Source organism: Triticum aestivum, chromosome 2B, assembly GCF_018294505.1.
Source record: "Triticum aestivum cultivar Chinese Spring chromosome 2B, IWGSC CS RefSeq v2.1, whole genome shotgun sequence".
NCBI lineage: Eukaryota > Viridiplantae > Streptophyta > Magnoliopsida > Poales > Poaceae > Triticum > Triticum aestivum.
Window position 1 is genome coordinate 16,852,279 of NC_057798.1, and position 26,297 is coordinate 16,878,575.

General features: G+C 43.1%; 1 long non-coding RNA gene across 1 annotated transcript; it reads left to right on the plus strand.

The window, feature by feature from the left end:
• The first annotated feature begins 14,271 nt into the window (after positions 1-14,271).
• LOC123039992 (uncharacterized) lies at positions 14,272-16,204 on the plus strand. Its single transcript, XR_006418032.1, has 3 exons — positions 14,272-14,670; positions 14,870-15,060; positions 15,908-16,204. It is a non-coding gene; the product is annotated as an uncharacterized lncRNA (long non-coding RNA).
• The last annotated feature ends 10,093 nt before the right edge of the window (positions 16,205-26,297 follow it).

The window sequence follows — 26,297 nt, forward strand, 5'->3', positions numbered from 1 at the left end:
GAGAAGGGCTGAGATCCGAACTACAAGGTAAAATTTCGGTTATCAGAAATAGGGTAGGGATATCCTTCATTTTAAAAAGAACTCCCCTTCTTACTTACGGCTCGGTGGAGGGCTGATCCCCTTGGGGGCATAATGCGGCCGAGGCATCTCTCGGCGCCGGACCCTCTGACGAAGATTTCTGCCCCCGCTTTGAGACCATGGTCTCCGGGTCTTCAGAGGCGGTCCTCTTCTTCCCTTGTATGGAGGGATTCTCGATCCCTCCTTTCCTGGCAGCCTCCTTCGCCTTCTTCCGAAGGCGCAACCTCCAGCATCCTGGTTAACACGGGATCCGGCGTGGTCTCAGGGAGGGGGGCCGGACACCTGATTAACTTTGCTTTCGCTATCCACTCCTGTTCAAGGGACAGCTCTTTTAAAGGGCAAGTTTGTAATAAATATAGGATAGCGTGTCCGGGCATAGGGCTACTTACTTGAGTATCCGGGTGATTTCAGCTCAGACCCGCGTCCTCGGTCAATTTCGGACACATCTCTTGTGATCCGAAGAAAATCTTGTACATCTCCACGGGCATCACGCCCATAAAATGTTGGAGAGCTTGTGGTCCCTCCGGGTTAAATTCCCACAAGTGGAGGGGGCGACGTCTTCAGGGCAGGATGCGATGAATCAGCATGACCTGCGCCACTACGACCAAAGTGACCTCCGGTCAAGCCCTTTATTGACCCATGACGCCAGCCGCGGTGGAGGACCTGGGCGAAAGGCAGGTGGCGCCACCCATTTGGAGCCCCTGGGAGCTGTGATATAAAACCACTCTTGTTGCCATAAACTAAGCTCCTCTTGAAAAGAGCCCTCGGGCCATGGAGCATCAGCATTCTTGCTTATAACAGCCCCTCCGCACTCTGCCTGTTGCCCCTTGATCATCTTCGGCTCCACTTTGAAGGTCTTGAGCCACAATACGAAGTGAGGGGTAATGCGGAGGAAGGCTTCGCACACGACGATGAACGATGAGATGTGGAGGATGGACTCCGGATCCAAGTCGTGAAATTCCAACCCATAGTAAAACATGAGCCCCCTCACGAAGGGGTCCGTTGGGAAGCTTAACCCCCGAAGGAAGTGAGACGTGAACACCACGCTTTCACCAGGCTTGGGAGTGGAATGACCTGCCCTTGGGCAGGCAGCCTATGTGAAATTTCGTCGGTTAAATACCTGGCATCTCTTAGCTTTAATACGTCTTCTTCCGTAAGGGAGGAAGGCATCCACCGGCCTTGCAGGTCGGAGCTAGACATCATCGAAGGTCCGAAGTGAAGGAAATATGCCCTAGAGGCAATAATAAAGTTATTATTTATTTCCTCATATCATGATAAATGTTTATTATTCATGCTAGAATTGTATTAACCGGAAACATGATACATGTGTGAATACATAGACAAACATATAGTCACTAGTATACCTCTACTTGACTAGCTCATTAATCAAAGATGGTTATGTTTCCTAACCATAGACATGTGTTGTCATTTGATTAAAGGGATCACATCATTAGGAGAATGATGTGATTGACATGACCCATTCCGTTAGCCTAGCACTTGATCGTTTAGTATACTGCTATTGCTTTCTTCATGACTTATACACGTTCCTGTAACTATGAGAATTATGCAACTCCCATTTACCGAAGGAACACTTTGGGTACTACCAAACGTCACAACGTAACTGGGTGTTTATAAAGGAGTACTACAGGTGTCTCCGAAGGTACATGTTGAGTTGGCGTATTTCGAGATTAGGTTTTGTCACTCCGATTGTCGGAGAGGTATCTCTGGGCCCTCTCGGTAATGTACATCACTATAAGCCTTGCAAGCAATGTGATCAATGAGTTGGTTACGAGATGATACATTACGTAATGAGTAAAGAGACTTGCCGGTAACGAGATTGAACTAGGTATTGGATACCGACGATCAAATCTCGGGCAAGTAACATACCGATGACAAAGGGAACAACGTATGTTTTTATGCGGTTTGACCGATAAAGATCTTCGTAGAATATGTAGGAACCAATATGGGCATCCAGGTCCCGCTATTGGTTATTGATCGAGAATGGTTCTAGGTCATGCCTACATAGTTCTCGAACCCGTAGGGTCCGCACGCTTAACGTTACGATGATAGTTTTATTATGAGTTTATAAGTTTTGATGTATCAAAGTTTGTTCGGAGTCCCGGATGTGATCACGGACATGACGAGGAGTCTCGAAATGGTCGAGACATAAAGATCGATATATTGGGAGCCTATATTTGGACATCAGAATCGTTCCGGGTGAAATCGGCATTTTACCGGAGTACCGGGAGGTTACCGGAACCCCCCGGGGGGTTATTGGGCCTACATGGGCCTCGAGGGAGAAGAGGGAAAGAGCCAGGAGGGGGCCGCGCGCCCCTCCCCTTCCTAGTCCGAATAGGACAAGGGAAGGGGGGCGGCGCCCCCCTTTCCTTCCTCTCTTCCTCCTCTTTCCCCCCTTCTCCTACTCCTACTTGGAAAGAAGGGAGTCCTACTCCCGGTGGGAGTAGGACTCCCCCCTTGGCGCGCCCTCCTTGGCCGGCCGCCTCCTCCCCCCTGGCTCCTTTATATACGGGGGCGGGGGGCACCCCATAGACACACAAGTTGATCTACGGATCGTTCCTTAGCCGTGTGCGGTGCCCCCCTCCACCATATTCCACCTCGGTCATATCGTCGCGGAGTTTAGGCGAAGCCCTGTGCCGGTATAACATCATCATCGTCACCACGCCGTCGTGCTGACGGAACTCATCCCCGAAGCTTTGCTCGATTGGAGCCCCGGGATCGTCATCGAGCTGAACGTGTGCTGAACTCGGAGGTGTCGTACGTTCGGTGCTTGGATTGGTCGGATCGTGAAGACGTACGACTACATCAACCGCGTTGTCATAACGCTTCCGCTTACGGTCTACGAGGGTACGTGGACGAACACTCTCCCTTCTTGTTGCTATGCCATCACCATGATCTTGCGTGTGTGCAGGAATTTTTTTGAAATTACTATGTTCCCCAACAGTGGCATCCGAGCCTAGGTTTTGCATTGATGTTATATGCACGAGTAGAACACAAGTGAGTTGTGGGCGATACAAGTCATACTGCTTACCAGCATGTCATACTTTGGTTCGGCGGTATTGTGAGATGAAGCGGCCCAGACCGACATTACGCGTACGCTTACGCGAGACTGGTTTCACCGTTACGAGCACTCGTGCTTAAAGGTGGCTGGCGGGTGTCTGTCTCTCTCACTTTAGCTGAATCGAGTGTGGCTACGCCCGGTCCTTGCGAAGGTTAAAACAGCACCAACTTGACGAACTATCGTTGTGGTTTTTTATGCGTAGGTAAGAACGGTTCTTGCTAAGCCCGTAGCAGCCACGTATAACTTGCAACAAACAAAGTAGAGGACGTCTAACTTGTTTTTGCAGGGCATGTTGTGATGTGATATGGTCAAGACGTGATGCTATATTTTATTGTATGAGATGATCATGTTTTGTAACCGAAGTTATCGGCAACTGGCAGGAGCCATATGGTTGTCGCTTTATTGTATGAAATGCAAACGCCCTGTAATTGCTTTACTTTATCACTAAGCGGTAGCGATAGTCATAGAAGCAATAGATGGCGTAACGACAACGATGCTACGATGGAGATCAAGGTGTCGTGCCGGTGACGATGGTGATCACGACGGTGCTTCGGAGATGGAGATCACAAGCACAAGAAGATGATGGCCATATCATATCACTTATATTGATTGCATGTGATGTTTATCCTTTATGCATCTTATCTTGCTTTTATTGACGGTAGCATTTTAAGATGATCTCTCACTTAATAATCAAGAAGTGTTCTCCCTGAGTATGCACCGTTGCGAAAGTTCTTCGTGCTGAGACACCACGTGATGATCGGGTGTGATAGGCTCTACATTCAAATACAACGGGTGCAAAACAGTTGCACACGCGGAATACTCAGGTCATACTTGACGAGCCTAGCATATACAGATATGGCCTCGGAACATGGAGACCGAAAGGTCGAGCGTGAATCATATAGTAGATATGATCAACATAGTGATGTTCACCATTGAAACTACTCCATCTCACATGATGATCGGACATGGTTTAGTTGATTTGGATCAGGTGATCACTTAGATGACTAGAGAGATGTCTGTCTAAGTGGGAGTTCTTAAGTAATATGATTAATTGAACTTAAATTTATCATGAACTTAGTACCTGATAGTATTTTGCTTGTCTATGTTTGTTTGTAGATAGATGGCTCGTGCTGTTGTTCCGTTGAATTTTAATGCGTTCCTTGAGAAAGCAAAGTTGAAAGATGATGGTAGCAATTACACGGACTGGGTCCGTAACCTGAGGATTATCCTCATTGCTGCACAGAAAAGTTACGTCCTGGAAGCACCGCTGGGTGCCAGGCCTGCTGCTGATGCAACTGACGACGTTAAGAACGTCTGGCAGAGCAAAGCTGATGACTACTCGATAGTTCAGTGTGCCATGCTTTACGGCTTAGAACCGGGTCTTCAACGACGTTTTGAACGTCATGGAGCATATGAGATGTTCCAGGAGTTGAAGTTAATATTTCAAGCAAATGCCCAGATTGAGAGATATGAAGTCTCCAATAAGTTCTACAGCTGCAAGATGGAGGAGAATAGTTCTATCAGTGAACACATACTCAAAATGTCTGGGTATAATAATCACTTGATTCAACTGGAAGTTAATCTTCCTGATGATAGTGTCATTGACAGAATTCTCCAATCACTGCCACCAAGCTACAAAAGCTTCGTGATGAACTATAATATGCAAGGGATGAACAAGACTATTCCTGAGCTCTTCGCAATGCTAAAAGCTGCGGAGGTAGAAATCAAGAAGGAGCATCAAGTGTTGATGGTTAACAAGACCACCAGTTTCAAGAAAAAGGGCAAAGGGAAGAAGAAGGGGAACTTCAAAAAGAACGGCAAGCAAGTTGCTGCTCAAGAGAAGAAACCCAAGTCTGGACCTAAGCCTGAAACTGAGTGCTTCTACTGCAAGCAGACTGGACACTGGAAGCGGAACTGCCCCAAGTATTTGGCGGATAAGAAGGATGGCAAAGTGAACAAAGGTATATGTGATATACATGTTATTGATGTGTACCTTACTAATGCTCGCAGTAGCACCTGGGTATTTGATACTGGTTCTGTTGCTAATATTTGCAACTCGAAACAGGGACTACGGATTAAGCAAAGATTAGCTAAGGACGAGGTGACGATGTGCGTGGGAAACGGTTCCAAAGTCGATGTGATCGCGGTCGGCATGCTACCTCTACATCTACCATCGGGATTAGTATTAGACCTAAATAATTGTTATTTGGTGCCAGCGTTGAGCATGAACATTATCTGGATCTTGTTTGATGCGAGACGGTTATTCATTTAAATCAGAGAATAATGGTTGTTCTATTTATATGAGTAATATCTTTTATGGTCATGCACCCTTGAAGAGTGGTCTATTTTTATTGAATCTCGATAGTAGTGATAGACATATTCATAGTGTTGAAACCAAAAGATGCAGAGTTGATAACGATAGTGCAACTTATTTGTGGCACTGCCGTTTAGGTCATATCGGTGTAAAGCGCATGAAGAAACTCCATACTGATGGGCTTTTGGAATCACTTGATTATGAATCACTTGGTACTTGCGAACCGTGCCTCATGGGCAAGATGACTAAAACGCCGTTCTTCGGAACTATGGAGCGAGCAACTGATTTGTTGGAAATCATACATACTGATGTTTGTGGTCCAATGAATGTTGAGGCTCGCGGCGGGTATTGTTATTTTCTCACCTTCACACATGATTTGAGTAGATATGGGTATATCTACTTGATGAAACACAAATCTGAAACATTTGAAAAGTTCAAGGAATTTCAGAGTGAAGTGGAAAATCATCGTAACAAGAAAATAAAGTTTCTACGATCTGATCGTGGAGGAGAATATTTGAGTTACGAGTTTGGTCTACACTTGAAACAATCCAGAATTGTTTCGCAACTTATGCCACCCGGAACACCACAACGAAATGGTGTGTCCGAACGTTGTAATCGTACTTTACTTGATATGGTGCGATCTATGATGTCTCTTACTGATTTACCGCTATCGTTTTGGGGTTATGCTTTAGAGACGGCCGCATTCACGTTAAATAGGGCACCATCAAAATCCGTTGAGACGACGCCTTATGAACTGTGGTTTGGCAAGAAACCAAAGTTGTCGTTTCTTAAAGTTTGGGGCTGCGATGCTTATGTGAAGAAACTTCAACCAGATAAGCTCGAACCCAAATCGGAGAAATGTGTCTTCATAGGACACCCAAAAGAGACTATTGGGTACACCTTCTATCACAGATCTGAGGGCAAGATTTTCGTTGCTAAAATCGGATCCTTTCTAGAGAAGGAGTTTCTCTCGAAAGAAGTGAGTGGGAGGAAAGTAGAACTTGATGAGATAACTGTATCTACTCCCTTATTGGAACGTAGTTCATCACAAGAACCGGTTCCTGTGACAACTACACCAATTAGCGAGGAAGCTAATGATATTGATCATGAAACTTCAGATCAAGTTTTTACTGAAACTCGTAGGTCTACCAGAGTAAGATCCGCACCAGAGTGGTACGGTAATCCTATTCTGGAAGTCATGTTACTTGACCATGATGAACCTACGAACTATGAGGAAGCGATGATGAGCCCAGATTCCGCAAAATGGCTAAAAGCCATGAAATCTGAGATGGGATCCATGTATGAAAACAAAGTATGGACTTTGGTTGACTTGCCCGATGACCGGCAAGCCATTGAGAATAAATGGATCTTTAAGAAGAAGACTGACGCTGATGGTAATGTAACTGTCTATAAAGCTCGACTTGTTGCGAAAGGTTTTCGACAAGTTCAAGGGGTTGACTACGATGAGACTTTCTCACCCGTAGCGATGCTTAAGTCTGTCCGAATCATGTTAGCTATTGCTGCATTTCATGATTATGAAATTTGGCAAATGGATGTCAAAACTGCATTCTTGAATGGATTTCTAGAAGAAGAGTTGTATATGATGCAACCAGAAGGTTTTGTTGATCCAAAAGGTGCTAACAAAGTGTGCAAGCTCCAGCGATCTATTTATGGACTGGTGCAAGCATCTCGGAGTTGGAATAAACGTTTTGATAGTGTGATCAAAGCATATGGTTTTATACAGACTTTTGGAGAAGCCTGTATTTACAAGAAAGTGAGTGGGAGCTCTGTAGCATTTCTGATATTATATGTAGATGACATATTATTAATTGGAAATGATATAGAATTTCTGGATAGCATAAAGGGATACTTGAATAAAAGTTTTTCAATGAAAGACCTCGATGAAGCTGCTTACATATTGGGCATCAAGATCTATAGAGATAGATCAAGATGCTTGATAGGACTTTCACAAAGCACATACCTTGACAAAATTTTGAAAAAGTTCAAAATGGATCAGGCAAAGAAAGGGTTCTTGCCAGTGCTACAAGGTGTGAAGTTGAGTCAAACTCAATGCCCGACCACTGCAGAAGATAGAGAGAAAATGAAAGATGTTCCCTATGCTTCAGCCATAGGCTCTATCATGTATGCAATGCTGTGTACTAGACCTGACATGTGCTTAGCAACAAGCTTGGCAGGAAGGTACCAAAGTAATCCAGGAGTGGATCACTGGACAGCGGTCAAGAACATCCTGAAATACCTGAAAAGGACTAAGGATATGTTTCTCGTATATGGAGGTGACAAAGAGCTAGTCGTAAATGGTTACGTCGATGCAAGCTTTGACACTGATCCGGACGATTCTAAATCGCAAACCGGATACATGTTTTTATTAAACGGTGGAGCTGTAAGTTGGTGCAGTTCTGAACAAAGCGTCGTAGCGGGATCTACATGTGAAGCGGAGTACATAGCTGCTTCAGAAGCAGCAAATGAAGGAGTCTGGATGAAGGAGTTCATTTCCGATCTAGGTGTCATACCTAGTGCATCGGGACCAATGAAGATCTAATGTGACAATACTGGTGCAATTGCCTTGGCAAAGGAATCCAGATTTCACAAGAGGACCAAGCACATCAAGAGACGCTTCAATTCCATTCGGGACCAAGTCCAAGTGGGAGACATAGAGATTTGCAAAATACATACGGATCTGAATGTTGCAGACCCGTTAACTAAGCCTCTCTCATGAGCAAAACATGATCAGCACCAAGACTCCATGGGTGTTAGAATCATTACTATGTAATCTAGATTATTGACTCTAGTGCAAGTGGGAGACTGAAGGAAATATGCCCTAGAGGCAATAATAAAGTTATTATTTATTTCCTCCTATCATGATAAATGTTTATTATTCATGCTAGAATTGTATTAACCGGAAACATGATACATGTGTGAATACATAGACAAACATATAGTCACTAGTATGCCTCTACTTGACTAGCTCATTAATCAAAGATGGTTATGTTTCCTAACCATAGACATGTGTTGTCATTTGATTAAAGGGATCACATCATTAGGAGAATGATGTGATTGACATGACCCATTCCGTTAGCCTAGCACTTGATCGTTTAGTATACCGACGTTGCTTTCTTCATGACTTATACACGTTCCTGTAACTATGAGAATTATGCAACTCCCGTTTATCGGAGGAACACTTTGGGTACTACCAAACGTCACAACGTAACTGGGTGATTTTAAAGGAGTACTACAGGTGTCTCCGAAGGTACATGTTGAGTTGGCATATTTCGAGATTAGGTTTTGTCACTCCGATTGTCGGAGAGGTATCTCTGGGCCCTCTCGGTAATGTACATCACTATAAGCCTTGCAAGCAATGTGATCAATGAGTTGGTTACGAGATGATACATTACGTAACGAGTAAAGAGACTTGCCGGTAACGAGATTGAACTAGGTATTGGATACCGACGATCAAATCTCGGGCAAGTAACATACCGATGACAAAGGGAACAACGTATGTTGTTATGCGGTTTGACCGATAAAGATCTTCGTAGAATATGTAGCAACCAATATGGGCATCTAGGTCCCGCTATTGTTTATTGACCGAGAATGGTTCTAGGTCATGTCTACATAGTTCTCGAACCCGTAGGGTCTGCACGCTTAACGTTACGATGACAGTTTTATTATGACTTTATAAGTTTTGATGTACCGAAGTTTGTTCGGAGTCCCGGATGTGATCACGGACATGACGAGGAGTCTCTAAATGGTCGAGAAATAAAGATCGATATATTGGAAGCCTATATTTGGACATCGGAATCGTTCCGGGTGAAATCGGCATTTTTCCGGAGTACCGGGAGGTTACCGGAACCCCCCGGGGGGTTATTGGGCCTACATGGGCCTCAAGGGAGAAGAGGGAAGGAGCCAGGAGGGGGCCGCGCGCCCCTCCCCTTCCTAGTCCGAATAGGACAAGGGAAGGGGGGCGGCGCCCCTCCTTTCCTTCCTCCCCCCTTGGCGCGCCCTCCTTGGCCGGCCGCACCCTTCCCCTGGCTTCTTTATATACGGGGGCGGGGGGCACCCCATAGACACACAAGTTGATCTACGGATCATTCCTTAGCCGTGTGCGGTTCCCCCCTCCACCATATTCCACCTCGGTCATATCGTAGCGGAGTTTAGGCGAAGCCCTGCACCGGTATAACATCATCATCGTCACCACGCCGTCGTGCTGATGGAACTCATCCCCGAAGCTTTCCTGGATCGGAGCCCGGGGATCGTCATCGAGCTGAACGTGTGCTGAACTCGGAGGTGCCGTACGTTCGGTGCTTGGATCGGTCGGATCGTGAAGACGTATGACTACATCAACCGCGTTGTCATAACGATTCCGCTTACGGTCTACAAGGGTACGTGGACGAACACTCTTCCCTCTCGTTGCTATGCCATCACCATGATCTTGCGTGTGCGTAGGAATTTTTTTGAAATTACTACGTTCCCCAACACGAAGCGCCTGAATCCGGAGCTTTGGGTGTTGGAACTCGAGGCGAGGGGCGGATTCGATTGAGATTGAAAGAAGGGAGTGGAGCCTTGGTCTCTTTATAAAGAGGTTGAATACCAAGAGCCTCCCTTGTGACTGTTCGGGACTCGCCTTCGATAGAGGAGGCGTGCCAACGGGCACGGTTGGGTTACCCACGCCCGTATTGATGAGAATCCCGGAATAAGGGGACACGATCTCTGCTTTGACAAGACGTGCCAAGGAAACCGCCTCGCTAAACGCGCTGAGGTGGGATAGTAAAAACGATTCGAATAAAGGCTTGGCCGTGGTGTGATGTCACGCCACGGAATACGTCAGCAGATTGAATTTGTGTAAATATTATTCTCTCTACGGTGGTATGTGGAACTTATTTTGTAGAGCCGGACACTATCCTTGTGTTCAAAATCTTCTATGAGGTATTCGGAGGAGGAACCCGACTTGCAATGCCCAAGACAATATGCGCGCCGGACTCGTCGTCATTGAAGCCTGGTTCAGGGGCTACTGAGGGAGTCCCGGACTAGGGGGTGTCCGGATAGCCGAACTATCATCTTCGGCCGGACTCCTGGACTATGAAGATACAAGATTGAAGACTTCATCCCGTGTACGGATGGGACTTTCCTTGGCGTGGAAGGCAAGCTTGGCGATACGGATATATAGATCTCCTACCATTGTAACCGACTCTGTGTAACCCTAACCCTCTTCGGTGCCTATATAAACCAGAGGCTTTTAGTCCATAGGATGAACAACAATCATACCATAGGCTAGCTTCTAGGGTTTAGCCTCTCTGATCTCGTGGTAGATCTACTCTTGTACTACCCATATCATCAATATCAATCAAGCAGGAGTAGGGTTTTACCTCCATCGAGAGGGCTCGAACCTGGGTAAAAACATCGTGTCCCTTGTCTCCTGTTACCATCCACCTAGACGCACAGTTCAGGACCCCCTACCCGAGATCCGCCGGTTTTGACAACGACAGGCCACCAGGAAATTGAGGCGGCCAAGAAGATAGCTGCGGGTAAGGCTTTCATTATGCAAAGCAAGCATGTGGAGGAGACTTTCCTTTTACTTACCCGAATTCAGAGCTCTCCAGGAGCATTCGCAGATCTGCCACGCAGCGTCACTGATGCCGTAGAGTTCTACCGGGCTGAGGAGGGGAGATCGACGGATAAGCTGTTTTGGTCCCAGTATATTGGGGCCGAGCATCCGATGCCCTTGAGCGACCAGCTGAAGCAACTGGTTGAACTTCGCAAAGTGGCCGAATTGGACATGAAGGACTTCATAGTCCGGCTGTGGCCTGGCGAGCCCCTGCCCAACAGCTACTTCGGCCTTGTCAAGCGGATGATGAATGCCTGTCCGCGGCTGGAAGTCGTTAAGCGGTCCGTTTGCATTGAGGGTGCACGCAGGGCCTTGGCCCGTGCGAAAGTGCACTGGGGAAAGATGGACGCCGAGAAAGCTGGTCACAGAGGGGCCGCCAAAGGGCAAGGAGCATCGCCATCCCGAGCAGTACTATGACAATGTCATTAAGGGTGCCCGCCTTGTGGCAGATGAATGTACTAAGGATGTGATGTTTGAATGAACTAGCAAAGTGGCCCGCTCGATGCGCGGGCTAGAAATTTATACATTATTATTTAGCGCGTGAAATGTCTCACTTGAAATCCACATATGTCACATGATTTTTCATATTTTTAAGGAAATAAATCCTTTTGTAACATATATGTAATGTCCTTGGTCATACGGACACGGATTATAAAATTTTCAATATCATTTAATTGCTGAGAACTAACATTCTGATATTATATTTCCGTAACTAAAAAATAAGTGTCATTTTTTTGCAAAGTAATAATCTTGTTCAATTCATTTGAAATGTTTTCTAAAGATGAACATCCTTAAAATGTGCTCATGGATACTCATTTAGTTTGCTATGTGGAGGAGGCCAAGTATATCATGATATGTAACTTTTCTTGATGAGTTCCCACTGTAATATAGTGTTTCCTTTATTCTCTATACAATAAAAAGACATGATGACATCTAAACCATATTAATTTAGCATTAAAGTCTTACAAAAACGTGGTATATTTTTTAATCCTTAATGTATTCATATTCACATGTTCAATCAAAAGAAATCTGATGATGAAGGATGTTGGAAGTGGCTTGCCACACCTGTTTATGTAGCTATTGCCTTCCTCATCCTCTAGTGTCACATATGTATGGATGAACACATACTATTTTGTAGGCTAGTAGCTTGATTGTATGAAAACTATAAAATGCCTTTTTATAGTGGAAGAAAGTGAAAACAAATAGCATAATTTACCGCTCCCTCCTAAGTTAAAAGTGATTTCTATAGTGACATGGTCTACTAAATTTATTTTTGGCTATTAAATCCTATTGATCTACAAAATAGTTATTAGTGAAACTATTATATCAGGGTAAATTTTGAAGACTAGTCCTTGTGAATAATCCTCACACATCCAATCTATAAAGATGTTAATTGTCAACAATGTTGCAAGTGGCTCCCCGTGATACTTTCAAAAGGTATTTACCTCATAATTATCAAGTACCTCTGATGTCTAGGGTGATAACTATGTTTGTTTTTGCACAATTGGAAGTCTAACCACTAATCATATTTTAAATATATAGATTTGGGAAGTAAAATCGATATGGTTGTAATTTCCTAAAATGTCTTTGAATGATTTTATATGATTAAACTGATATTACTCATTTCCTATTATTACTACTATCATGGCGAAACACCTTAGAATGTGTATTATTTTTTGACTGCAATTTCGAGAAATTATTTGCTATTTATTAAACTTTTCAAGTAAGTTATGCTAAAGTTTGGATATGGCGTATCACAAAACTTCACATTTATCAATACTGATTCTTATAATACAGTTATTATGTATCCGACAAAATTATATATTATCTTAATTTTTTTTACCAATGAGGAATATTTATTAGTGTCTAATTTTTACAATAGTTGAAATGAAGTTGCACCATTATTGCCACCTCAATTGTCAAATGATCTTTTTTTCTTTAAATGAAAATATAAAATCATTTCGGAGACTCCCGAAAGATCTCATGTAGATTTAAGCAAGCAAAGGACACAAAATTAAAGTACTATAAAAATGTATAAAAGTTTGCATTGACTACATTTTTGTGTTTTTCCGGCGATATAATAAAAAAGTACAGAGCCTAGTTTCTCTACAAAAATGTATGCATGTTAATATACTATGATAATTTATATTAGAATTTAATTGATTCATGGATATGAGAAAAGAGTGTACAAATAACTATCGGTATCTTTGTTTTCAACGTAATACTTATTTTAGTAGTTGGAGTATGTAATTTAAAGACATATTCAGTTTCATACTCGTATTCTGCATTTGGTGTCGTACTTCCCTCTCGAACAATGTATAAAATGGCTAATATGTGTTATGAGTAGTAAATGTGAGGATGTCTACATCGGAGCTTTTCTCAATCAGAAACTTCCAATGTGCATGAGTATTAGCCCATCAATTAGTTTACGTAATCTGCTGACCCGCTGATGTTAAGTTGTGGTGCGCCTCTTTCCATCCGGCCACAATAATCAAGCAAGCAAGGTACGTATACTTGCACGTACAACTCCTCGGATGCATCCAGCCATGGACAAAAGCACTGGCGAGGAACCACATCTGGATGGGTATTCTCCGAGACGAAGAGCCAACTTGAGACGATGGGTAGGGTTTCTTCCTTGTAATCTTTTTACGATGTTGTTTTCCTTGGTATAGGACGCGAGCGCCCATAGGATAAATGAAAATTGATGGTTCAAATCTAATAATAGTGATGATCTATAAAACTGAATGATCAGATGTTTATATATTTTTGTGTAATTTTTTAGCCTAATTATCTTGTTTTCTAGTTAACCCATAATTTACTTTTAGTATATAAAGACATAGATTTTGGTGGTATATACGGCCCACCGGAACGGCCGCGTTCTATATTTTTAGGGTTATACATTCAGTATATTTTAGCTATTCTACGAACTACAATCTGAGATTTGGAGAGATGGAGTAGTACGCTAGGATCTGGACGTGCAATTTTTTTAGGATCTGGACTTGCATTTTTTTTCTAGGATCTGGACATGCCCTTTTTTCACGGATGCTAACAACTTCTACTATGTGAAATAAGGAGACTTGGCTCCACAGACGTAGTAGGATTGGATCTGGACATGTGGAGGCCCATTTTTTTCTTCTTATGGCACGACTCATTTTCCATCAGGACAATGCTATATATATGTTGTGCATATCTTTTTTGGATCTAATAAGTTACACATATCTAACTGTTGTATAATTATAATGTTAGAAGACCCACCAGATCAAGGGCCACTATTTTCTAATTAACGTAGAATTTTCTAGCCTAATTCTCTTGCCTCTAATTAGCCCATCAATCACTTTTTATATATAAATAGATAGATGTACTCATGTCATCCTGTAATATGAAAACCCGTTCATGTGCGATTTTTCAGAAAACTGTAAATTATGCATCTAAATTCGAGTTATCAGGGAGCATGTGATCTGTTTGGATATCTCAAAGTTAGTTATAATTCTTGGCAGGATCATAAGGGTATGAACATAAAATAACCTACATGTACAAATTGGTGGTGCATAGATAATGTACAAGGACGATACAGCTCAGGTTAGTGCAACTTAAGAATTTCCCATATATTTTCCTATTCTTGGAATTATGAGTGTTCATTTTAGTAAACTACGTTCCGAAAAATGTAAATAAATACATGAGTTGTAGTACATACGTACTGGCATAGTCCAGGTCTGTATGTTGATATTGCTAGGAAGAGTTTGCAACTCAGTGTAACTAAAACAGTCTGTGATATTAGATCGAGGACGCACGACACCTATAGAGGCACGGAGTTGAGGAAAGAACCAGTGAAATAAGCAAATCATGATCGGTCGAGGAACGAGCCAGCACTGGAAGCGTGACTGTGCGGGCATGGTAGGGGAATGAGCCTGGAGATTTTCTGACCAAGCTCTTCAATAGCATCGCCTTCATGATCCCATGAAGCACAAGGTTTGTGCATCTAAGATTAACCTGTTAATTACCTACTAATAGTGTTCTGACAATTAAATAATTGCAGATGTATGATTCGCTCTAGATCACATGGTGTTTTGATCTACATATCCTCAACTACTTAGTGTCCTTGCATAACACCTCAATTGGCTGTAGAAAAGTAATTTTATTTTTAGTTATACACATGCTCAATTATTTGGCGTCCTGGTAATTTACTAATTGCAGATGTCCAATTTAGTGTTATGCCCTAACTCGGAATCTTACTGCCACAACATGGATATGTTGTCTAGGATTCTGAAGACATTTGAGATGTTTATGGGTCCTTCATGGTGTAGGTTGGCATAGTTTCAATTTCAATGAGGGAACAAAAGAATATGGTAATCAGAATTTCAAACCAAACGTAGGTAGTCGCGTACATTTATCTTACATAATGTACAATTGAGGCTGTTGCACTGATGGTAAATTAGAGATGTGTATAGAAGCAGGTAACCTATTGATTTGTGCGTAAATTAGAGATGATCAGAAATTCAGAAGGATGGAAATACAGCTCCTCAGTCCTCAAGTACACCTATTATTCTGTTCACTAGGTTGATTTATGAGCACCTATTGTGCATGACACTCCATACATCTATGTATATGCCTACGTTTTTCCCAATGCAGATGACCAAATGATTTATGCCAATGTTGATTAATCATTTAATATGCTTGCCTATCATAATCTCTTCTCACTTTAGAGTCTTTCATCTCTAATGTTCCATAATAGATATAACTACTTGTCTTTATAATTCTTATCACTTTTCCAATATTTTGTTCTGAGATCGAAGTACACTGCCAACTTTCTGTGCAGCTTGATACAGGCTACTGCTTGCACTCTGGGATAAAACGACTAAATTATGGTTTAATTGTTGGTTGCTTCAGTGACATAGAGCTGTAAATGTGAAGCAAAGGAGTGCCATGCTTAGAACGTTTCGTACACTAAAATGGGTAATAAACTATGTACTTTTTGTGGTTCTACAGATTGTCAGGGTTGTGTACATACAATTATTACTCCCTCCATTCCATACTGTAGTGGTTTTAGCCCTAAACTTTCTAAACACTCTGAATTGGTGGATAAATTTGCCACCTGCGAGTTATCTGTTTTGTACCTACATTCTTGGCCTGTGAATTTCCATGTGTTACTTCATATCTTGGAAGAATTTGGTACTACTTAGGGCGATCTTTTTGTATGATAATGAGACACTATAGGATAATTGGTAGAAATACTTATAATTCTCTTGGGTTTCTTATAAAGAAGCTACTATCCATTGCGGAGGACGTGACCAAGCACAATGCATATAATTTAACACTAACTAAATGTGCTTCTATTGAATATAATTGCTTACACTACGATATTGACAATGGTATTCGTCTACCCCTTGCATATGATATAAAACTATATGGTCCAGTCATGTAACATAAATGAGGAATGCCTCGGACAAGTTGTCCTTGGTATTTTGTGCAACTTCTAAATAGAATGAAATTTTTTGTACTTGGAGATGTGCAAGTGAATGTTGAAGAGTTTCATAAAAATATATGACGCTTCGACAAAATATAAGAGGCCATATTGTAACGGTTATCATACTACACATATGTCTAATAGTGTGTTGACATATGTGATTGTCGGCCATTCGATAGAGATATGCGTTGAATGTTTTAGGGTAACAACGCTTGGAGAAGAGTTCCGCTAAGCAACCATATATGTACAATTTAAAATTTTAGGCAGGATACAGTGTCATTTATCCGCGCTATAGAGCCAATTTATAATTTTTTTTAGATGTTTCACATGCAAAATAACGGAAGTGCGAATTCTTGCTTGGTAAAGGTGAGCATCGACCCACTTATTATGCACACATGGATATACTTCAAGTAAAATAACAAAATTAATGGTCGTGCCAATACTAAGGATTACCTGGGTGGATTATAACGAGTAACCTCACACTCGACAATGGTTCACATACACAACCATTCATATAATCATATGTTATCACTCTAATTGTTGGTCAAACCTAAGTAATATAATGGCGTGTACACTTAAATTTTGCAACAAGGTAGTGCATACGATGATGTGAAGGTGACATATTATCTGAATAAGAGGCAACATAGAGAGTAAAGTATAAAAGAAAAGGTATATATATGAATGGTTGTGTATAGTGAATAAGAGGCAACATAGAGAGTAAAGTATATATATAGTGTTACTATTCATCACCCGGGGTGCAGAATAAGTTATTCTTCACCCGAGGTAATATTACGATCATTTCACAAATAAATTATGTTTCAAATACAAATAGTTACATCCATATTGAGTCACTGCGTAAAATTTGGCATAAAAAAAGGTCAGAAGAACAGAAAAATTACATTTTATGTACATTTTACACTATGTTTTTACATTTGTAATTTAGGTAACATAAAATATTTTTACGGCAATTATATATTTTCTTACGTTCTCTTTTTACGTCTGAAATAAGATAAAATTTAAGAAACGTAAAATTACGGTGCATTGATGTTAAAATAGAGGGGGGTGAAGAATAACTATTCCTCACCGAGGATGACAAATAGCGCAACCCTATCGATTTAAATATAAAGATGTTGCCTTAAAAGAAAATTTCTTCACAGTTTGGATAAAAAACTTATTTGCTTCTACCATCGATTTAAATAGATGCTTGGATTGGTCAAAAGAAAAACAACATGATTAGATTTTTGTTCAAAAGTATTCCAACATTCCACTGTAATCCAATTTTCATTATCAATTCAAACAATGGTCAAAGTTATAACTTAGAAATTATTAATAAGAGGTCATGTATCTTGGAATAAAGTGAGTAAATGACAGACATATCTCAATAAGATAAACATATTCAATGGCCTGTGAATGAAGTAATATTATATTATCAGACATAATTTTTTTATACTGACATGATTACATAGGAAACAACAAATACATATTTTTACTCCTCTCATAACATGACGCCCTAAAATTAAATTCAAAACTGTAAATATGATGCCCTCGCATTGAGTTCAACACCCTAAAGATGGTGGTTATTGGGTTAGGTGCATGTTTATATATTTTTGTGTAATTTTTTAGCCTAATTATCTTGTTTTCTAGTTAACCCATAATTTACTTTTAGTATATAAAGACATAGGTTTTGGTGGTATATACGGCCCACCGGAACGGCCGCGTTCTATATTTTTAGGGTTATACATTCAGTATATTTTAGCTATTCTACGAACTACAATCTGAGATTTGGAGAGATGGAGTAGTACGCTAGGATCTGGACGTGCAATTTTTTTAGGATCTGGACTTGCATTTTTTTTCTAGGATCTGGACATGCCCTTTTTTCACGGATGCTAACAACTTCTACTATGTGAAATAAGGAGACTTGGCTCCACAGACGTAGTAGGATTGGATCTGGACATGTGGAGGCCCATTTTTTTCTTCTTATGGCACGACTCATTTTCCATCAGGACAATGCTATATATATGTTGTGCATATCTTTTTTGGATCTAATAAGTTACACATATCTAACTGTTGTATAATTATAATGTTAGAAGACCCACCAGATCAAGGGCCACTATTTTCTAATTAACGTAGAATTTTCTAGCCTAATTCTCTTGCCTCTAATTAGCCCATCAATCACTTTTTATATATAAATAGATGTACTCATGTCATCCTGTAATATGAAAACCCGTTCATGTGCGCTATATAGCGCTTGTTAATTTAAAATATTACCTTATGTGCGGCCGTTTACAAAATCATGAGAGTTGACCAGTTGTCGGCTTCTGCCCCCATGTAACTAGTTCTGGGGTGTTCAGGATAAATATAAACACTTTTTATCCAAATTTTTGGTCCTTTTAAGGAGGTGTTTAGTGCTACGAACGAGGCATCAGACTATATGGCTTTATCGCTCTCACTTAGCCATAGAAGTCTACAATTTTAAATTTTGGCGAAGCCCCAAGTATCCGGAAAGCCGGACTTGGGGCGCTATACATGCCTAAATCGGACGAGGCCGATTCCTCGCCTGAAGCGGAAATAATCTTTAAGGATTTGAGACCTCTCAAACAGCGACCAGCTCTCGCCTTATCATGACAGTCAGTTTTCGGCTTTCTCTACTGAGGTGCTCGTCCGGAAGAACCGGGACACAATCGCAGTAGTTCTCCCTGCGCTACCTTAGCCGATATAGCGGAACGTAAGGTACCAAAACATAGGAGCCGGGCAAGCCCAACTATTTACCCAAGGCATAATTGGGAGCTGATGCATATAGTGCTATAAGTTCGGGGTGCCGCACTGTCGAAAGTGTTCGGACTTGTCTTGCCAGGTTATGGGGTGCTGAAGCCCATGGCAAACTGGTCGTGCCAAAATGCACGGGTATAATAAATAAGCAGTAAAGGAAAGGGGTAAATAAATGTAATAGCAAGCTGACGCTATATACTATTTTCCCTTGTTATTCAAATGATACGTCAAAGCGTACATATACAAGTAGTGCGATAAGCAAAATAGGACTGTTTGACACATCCTGACTAGGAGCGGGCGGTATGCAGGTTATGTAAAACAGGTATAACGATCGTTATCAGAGACCACCTGAGGATTTCCTTGTACGCCAAAGCTTCTTATCCTCCTGATGTGTCCGTCCCGCTATGTGTCCGATAGCCGGTCTTTCGGAAGAGCCTTATGAAGTAGGGACCTGAAAGAAAAAAGGGGTGCAAAGATGCGTGGGTCCCGGGGTGGTCGAACCGCATTGTGGACCTTGTGATGGACGTGCCTTCGCCTATGCCCAGGGTATTTTAAGTGCGTAGTTGTGTACGCGCGACACAAATTTCGCCGCTTGACTGGGACTAGGGCGGAGGCCGGATTGCTAGTCGAGCTCTGGACGTGCCGGATGATCCTGTTGCGGAGTACTCCTGTCTCGCTTGACGGTATCCGGGTTCTTTATCGCCGAATTGGCTGTTTGCCTAAGAAGGCTGTTTTGTACTTCTGCCGCGAGGGCCGCAGTGTGCTCCTCCGTGCGGAGCGAGCGCTCTGTGTTTCCATTAACTGTAATAACCCCGCGAGGTCCTCGCATTTTGAGCTTGAGGTATGCATAATGCGGTACCTCATTGAATTTGTGAATGCGGTTCGTCCGAGCAGTGCATGATAGCCACTGCGGAAGGGGACGATGTCGAAGATTAACTCCTCGCTTCCGAAATTGTCCAGAGATCCGAAGACCACTTCTAGTGTGATTGAGCCCGTACAAAAGGCCTCCACCCCGGGTTTGACATCCTGGAAGGTGGTTTTTGTGGGCTTGATCCTTGAGGGGTCGATGCCCATTTTGTGCACTGTATCCTGATAGAGCAGGATCAGGCTGCTGCCACCATCCATGAGGACTCTTGTGAGATGGAATCCGTCGATGATGGGGTCAAGGACCAATGCGGCCAAACCGCCATGACGGATACTGGTAGGATGGTCCCTGCGATCGAAGTTGATCGGACAAGAGGACCATGGGTTGAACTTTGGGGCGACTGGCTCCATCGCATAGACGTCCCTTAGTGCACGCTTCCGTTCCCGCTTGGGAATATGGGTTCGTATATCATATTTACTGTTTTCACCTGGGGAGGGAATTTTTTCTGTCCTCCTGTGTTCGGCGGCCGGGGCTCCTCGTCTTTATCGCCATGCAACCCCTTTTCCTTGTTTTGGGCATTCAACTTGCTGGCCTGTTTAAACACCCAACATTCCCTGTTGGTGTGGTTGAATGGTTTATCGTGGGTGCCGTGAATTTGACATGAGCGATCGAGTATGCGGTCCAAACTGGATGAGCCCGGACTATTTCTTTTGAATGGCTTTTTCCGCTGTCCGGATTTAAAGCCTCTGAATCCGGCATTGACTGTCGTGTCTTCGGCATTGTCGCCATTGTTGCGACGCTTGTGTCTATTTCGTCGTGGCTTGCCGTTGCTGTCCTTGGCGTCTAAATCGCCTGAGTTTTTGGGTGTGATGTTGCTACGAGCCAGCCAGCTGTCCTCGCCCGCGCAAAAGCGGGTCGTGGGTGTCGTGAGGGCTACCATGGAATTTGGCTTCTCTTGGCTGAGGTGTCGGGCGAACCATTCATCACGGATGTTATGCTTGAAGGCTGCTAAGGCTTCAGCATCTGGACAGTTGACAATTTGGTTCTTTTTAGTTAAGAACCGAGTCCAGAATTTCCTGGCTGACACTCCGGGCTGTTGGGTTATGTGGCTTAAGTCATCAGCATCCGGTGGTCGCACATAAGTGCCCTGGAAGTTGTCGAGGAATGCGTCTTCCAAGTCCTCCCAACTGCCAATGGAGCTTGCTGGCAGGTTATTCAGCCAATGTCGAGCCGGTCCGTTGAGCTTAAGTGGTAGGTACTTTATGTCATGTAAGTCATCACCGTGGGCCATGTGAATGTGGAGGAGAAAATCTTTGATCCATACTGCGGGGTCTGTTGTGCCATCATATGATTCAATGTTTACGGATTTAAACCCTTCTGGGAATTCGTAATCCATGAATTCATTAGTGAAGCATAGGGGGTGTGTGGCGCCTCTATGCTGGGCTACATCCCGACGTAGTTCAAATGAATCTAGTCTGTTGTATTCGGCTCGGCCGGACTTTGGTTTATTGTATCTGGCGTGACGGTCATCATCTCGTCTTGTGGCGCTCCCCCGTGATCCGTAGATCGATCTTGACTGTCCTGCTTTGTTTTCCAATACATCTCGCAGGTCCTTCATGTAGCCCCAGGCCTTAGTATTATCGTTTGATTGGTGACAGGGTGCGGTCTGGACTTTGGGCTGGTACGCCGCTTTGTCGCAGCCACGGGGTGGCCGGTCAGCCGCATCATGCGCTGGTAGCGTGGGCTTTAAAGCCTCCTCCTTGAGTTGAGGTAGCAACCTGCGCTTTGGGTAGCTTTTGCTAGGGCGCTCAAGTCTGTATTCCTCGGCAGCCAGGACCTCGGTTCATCTGTCAGTTAGCAGATCTTGATCAGCTTGACGCTGTTGCTGCTTTTTCTTCAGGCTTTTTGCAGTGTCTATAAGCCGGCCTTTGAAGCGCTCCTGCTCGACGGGATCCTCAGGCATGATGAATTCTTCGTCGCTAAGGTTCACTTCGTCTTCGGAGAGAGGCATGTAATTATCGTACTCTGATTCTCCATCTGTCGCCTGTTCCTTAGGGCTAGCTTGCCCATCCTCTTGCTCGTCCTGCTCAGAGCTTGGCTAGGCAGGATTGTTTTTGCCTTCGGCACCATCCGGATTGTTATCTCTTGTGCTGTATCGCTATTTTTGCTATGGCGGGGCTTGGAGCGGCGCCAATGACGTCGGTGCTTAGATTGCTTCTCCAAGGGGTCATCGTCCGTTGCCTCATCACCATTGCTTTCTATGGGAGTGTCCACCATATATATATCATATGATGAAGTGGCTGTCCAGCGCCCTATAGGCGGTGGTTCCTGTTCTTCTCCTGCATCGTCGTCCATACCATCGATGTCTTCGGGTTGAAGTCAAGCACGTCGGTTAAGTCATCGACATTGGCTATTAAGTGGGTGGTGGGTGGGGAACGAATTTCTTCATCGTCCGCTTCCCACTCGAGCCGGACATAGTTCGGCCAACAATCTCTTGACAAGGAAAGAGACCTTAATGAGTTCAGTACATCCCCCAAGGGTGAGTGCTGAAAAATATCCACGACGGTGAACTCCATGACAGGTGCCCAATCAGATTCGATAGGCACGGACGCACGCGGTTCGGATCCTGTAGCCAGAGACGAGTCCGAGGGTCCGATGACACCACCCTCACAAGAGGTGGGATCAGTGTTCGGCTCCAACGCCGATGAGTGCGTGGCCTCTGTGGCGGGGTCCATGCACCCATCCTCGGAGGGCACGATCTGCTCCGGATTGATTCCCGGCGCCGCCGCAGGCGCGATCTCCCGAATAGTGTCCGATGGCAGATCAAAGTCATGCCCGTCGTGACCGTCCGGCGCGCCTGACATGGGCTCGAATCCGTCGAAGATCAAGTCTCTGCGGATGTCGGCAGTATAGTTCAAGCTTCCAAACCTGACCTGATGGCCAGGGGCATAGCTATCGATTTGCTCCATATGGCCAAGCGAGTTGGCCCGCAGTACGAAGCTGCCGAATACGAAGATCTGTCCGGGAAGGAAAACATCCCCCTGGACCGCATCGTTGAAGATGATTGAAGGAGCCATCAAGCCTTACTGCGACAACACAATGGAACTCTCAATGAAAGCACCAATGTCGGTGTCAAAACCGGCGGATCTCAGGTAGGGGCCCCCGAACTGTGCGTCTAAGGCTAATGGTAACAGGAGGCAGGGGACACGATGTTTTACCCAGGTTCGGGCCCTCTCGATGGAGGTAATAGCCTACTTCCTGCTTGATTGATCTTGATGATATGAGTATTACAAGAGTTGATCTACCACGAGATGGTAGAGGCTAAACCCTAGAAGCTAGCATATTATTATGATTGTTGTTGTCCTACAGACTAAACCCTCAAGTTTATATAGACAAGGGAGGGGGCTAGGGTTACACAGAGTCGGTTACAGAGAAGTAGATCTACATATCCGAATTGCCAAGCTTGCCTTCCACGCAAAGGAGAGTCCCATCCGGACACGGGACGAAGTCTTCAATCTTGTATCTTCATAGTCCAACAGTCTGGCCAAAGTATATAGTCCGGCTGTCCGAGGACGCCTTAATCCAGGACTCCCTCATGTACCCAATTGTTTCTTTAGGGTAACCTATGAAGACGCATTTCTCCGATTCGGGTTCGAGCTTAATTGGCTGAAGCCTTCTCACATAAGCATCGCATCCCCAAACTTTCTGAAATGACAGCTTAGGTTTGTTGCCAAACCATAGTTCATATGGTGTCGTCTCAATGGATTTTTACGGTGCCCTGTTTAAAGTGAATGCAGCTGTCTTTAATGCATAACCCCAAAACGATAGTGGTAAATCAGTAAGAGACATCATAGATCGCACCATATCTAATAATGTGCGGTTACGATGTTCGGAGACACGATTACGTTGTGGTATTCCAGTTGGCGTGAGCTGTGAAACTATTCCACATTGTTTTAAATTACGTCCAAACTCGTAACTCAAATATTCTCCTCCACGATCAGATCATAGAAACTTTATTTTCTTGTTACGATGATTCTTCACTTCAATCAAAAATTCTTTGAACTTTCCAAATGTTTCAGACTTGTGTTTTATTAAGTAGATATACCCATATCTGCTTAAATCATCTGTGAAGGTCAGAAAATAACGATGCCCGCCACGAGCTTTAACACTCATTGGACCGCATACATCAGTATGTATTATTTCCAATAAGTCATTAGCTCGTTCAATTGTTCCAGAGAACGAAGTTTTAGTCATCTTGCCCATAAGGCACGGTTCGCAAGTATCAAATGATTCATAATCAAGTGATTCCAAATGCCCATCAGCATGGAGTTTCTTCATGCGCTTTACACCAATATGACCTAAATGGCAGTGCCACAAGTATGTTGCACTATCATTATCAACTTTGCATCTTTTGGCATCAATATTATGAATATGTGTATCACTACGATCGAGATTCAAGAAACCATTAACATTAGGTGTATGACCAAAGAAGGTTTTATTCATGTAAACAGAATAACAATTATTCCCTGTCTTGAATGAATAACTGTATTATAATAAACATGATCTACCCATATTCATGCTCAATGCAAACACCAACTAACATTTATTTAGGTTCAACACAAATCCCGAAAGTATAAGGAGTGTGCGATGATGATCATATCAATCTTGGAACCACTTCCAACACACATCGTCATTTCACCCTCAACTAGTCTCTGTTTATTCTGTAACTCCTGTTTCGAGTTACTAATCTTAGCAACCGAACAAGTATCAAATACCCAGGGGCTACTACGAACACTAGTAAGGTACACATCAATAACCTGTATATCAAATATACCTTTGTTCACTTTGCCATCCTTCTTATCCGCCAAATGTTTGGGGCACTTCTGCTTCTAGTGAACATTTGCTTTGCAGTAGAAGCACTCAGTTTTAGGCTTCGATCCAGCTTTGTGCTTCTTCCCGGTAGTGACAACTTGCTTGCCATCCTACTTGAAGTTCCCTTTTTTCCCCTTTGCCCTTTTCTTGAAACTAGTGGTCCTGTAAATCATCAAAACTTGATGCTACTTCTTGACTTCTACCTTCGTGATTTCAGCATCACGAAGAGCTCGGGAATTGTTTTTGTCATCCATTGCATACTATAGTTTATCATGAAGTTCCAGTAACTTGGTGATGGTGACTAGAGAACTCTGTCAATAACTATCTTATCTGGAAGATTAACTCCCACTTGATTCAAGCGACTGTAGTACCAGACATTCTGAGCCATGCTCACTAGCTGAGTAAATATCCTCCATCTTTTAGGTGAAGTACTTGTTAGAGGTCGCATACCTCTCGACACGGGCATGAGTCTGAAATACCAATTTCAGCTCTTAAAACATCTCATATGCTCCGTGGTACTCAAAACATTTTTGAAGTCCCGATTCTAAGCCATAAAGTATGGTGCACTAAACTATCAAGTAGTCATCATATTGAGCTAGCCAAACATTCATAACGTCTCCATCTGCTCCTGCAATAGGTCTATCACCTAGCGGTGCATCAAGGACATAATTCTTCTGTTCAGCAATGAGGATAAACCTCGGATCACGGACCCAGTCCGCATCATTGTTACTATCATCTTTCAACTTAGTTTTCTCTAGGAACATATAAAAAACATAGGGAAGCTACAACGCGAGCTATTGATCTACAACATAATTTGCAAAATACTATCAGGACTAAGTTCATGATAAATTAAAGTTCAATTAATCATATTACTTAAGAAATCCCACTTAGATAGACATCCCTCTAGTCATCTAAATGATACGTGATGCAAATCAACTAAACCATGTCCGATCATCACGTGAGATGGAGTAGTCTTCAATGGTGAACAACACTATGTTGATCATATCTACTATATGATTCATGTTCGACCTTTCAGTCTCAGTGTTCCGAGGCCATATCTGCATATGCTAGGCTCGTCAAGTTTAACCTGAGTGTTCTGCGTGTGCAAATCTGTCTTGCACCTGTTGTATTTGAATGTAGAGCTTATCACACCCGATCATCACGTGGTGTCTTAGCATGAAGAACTTCCGCAACGGTGCATACTCGGGGAGAACACTTATACCTTGAAATGTAGTG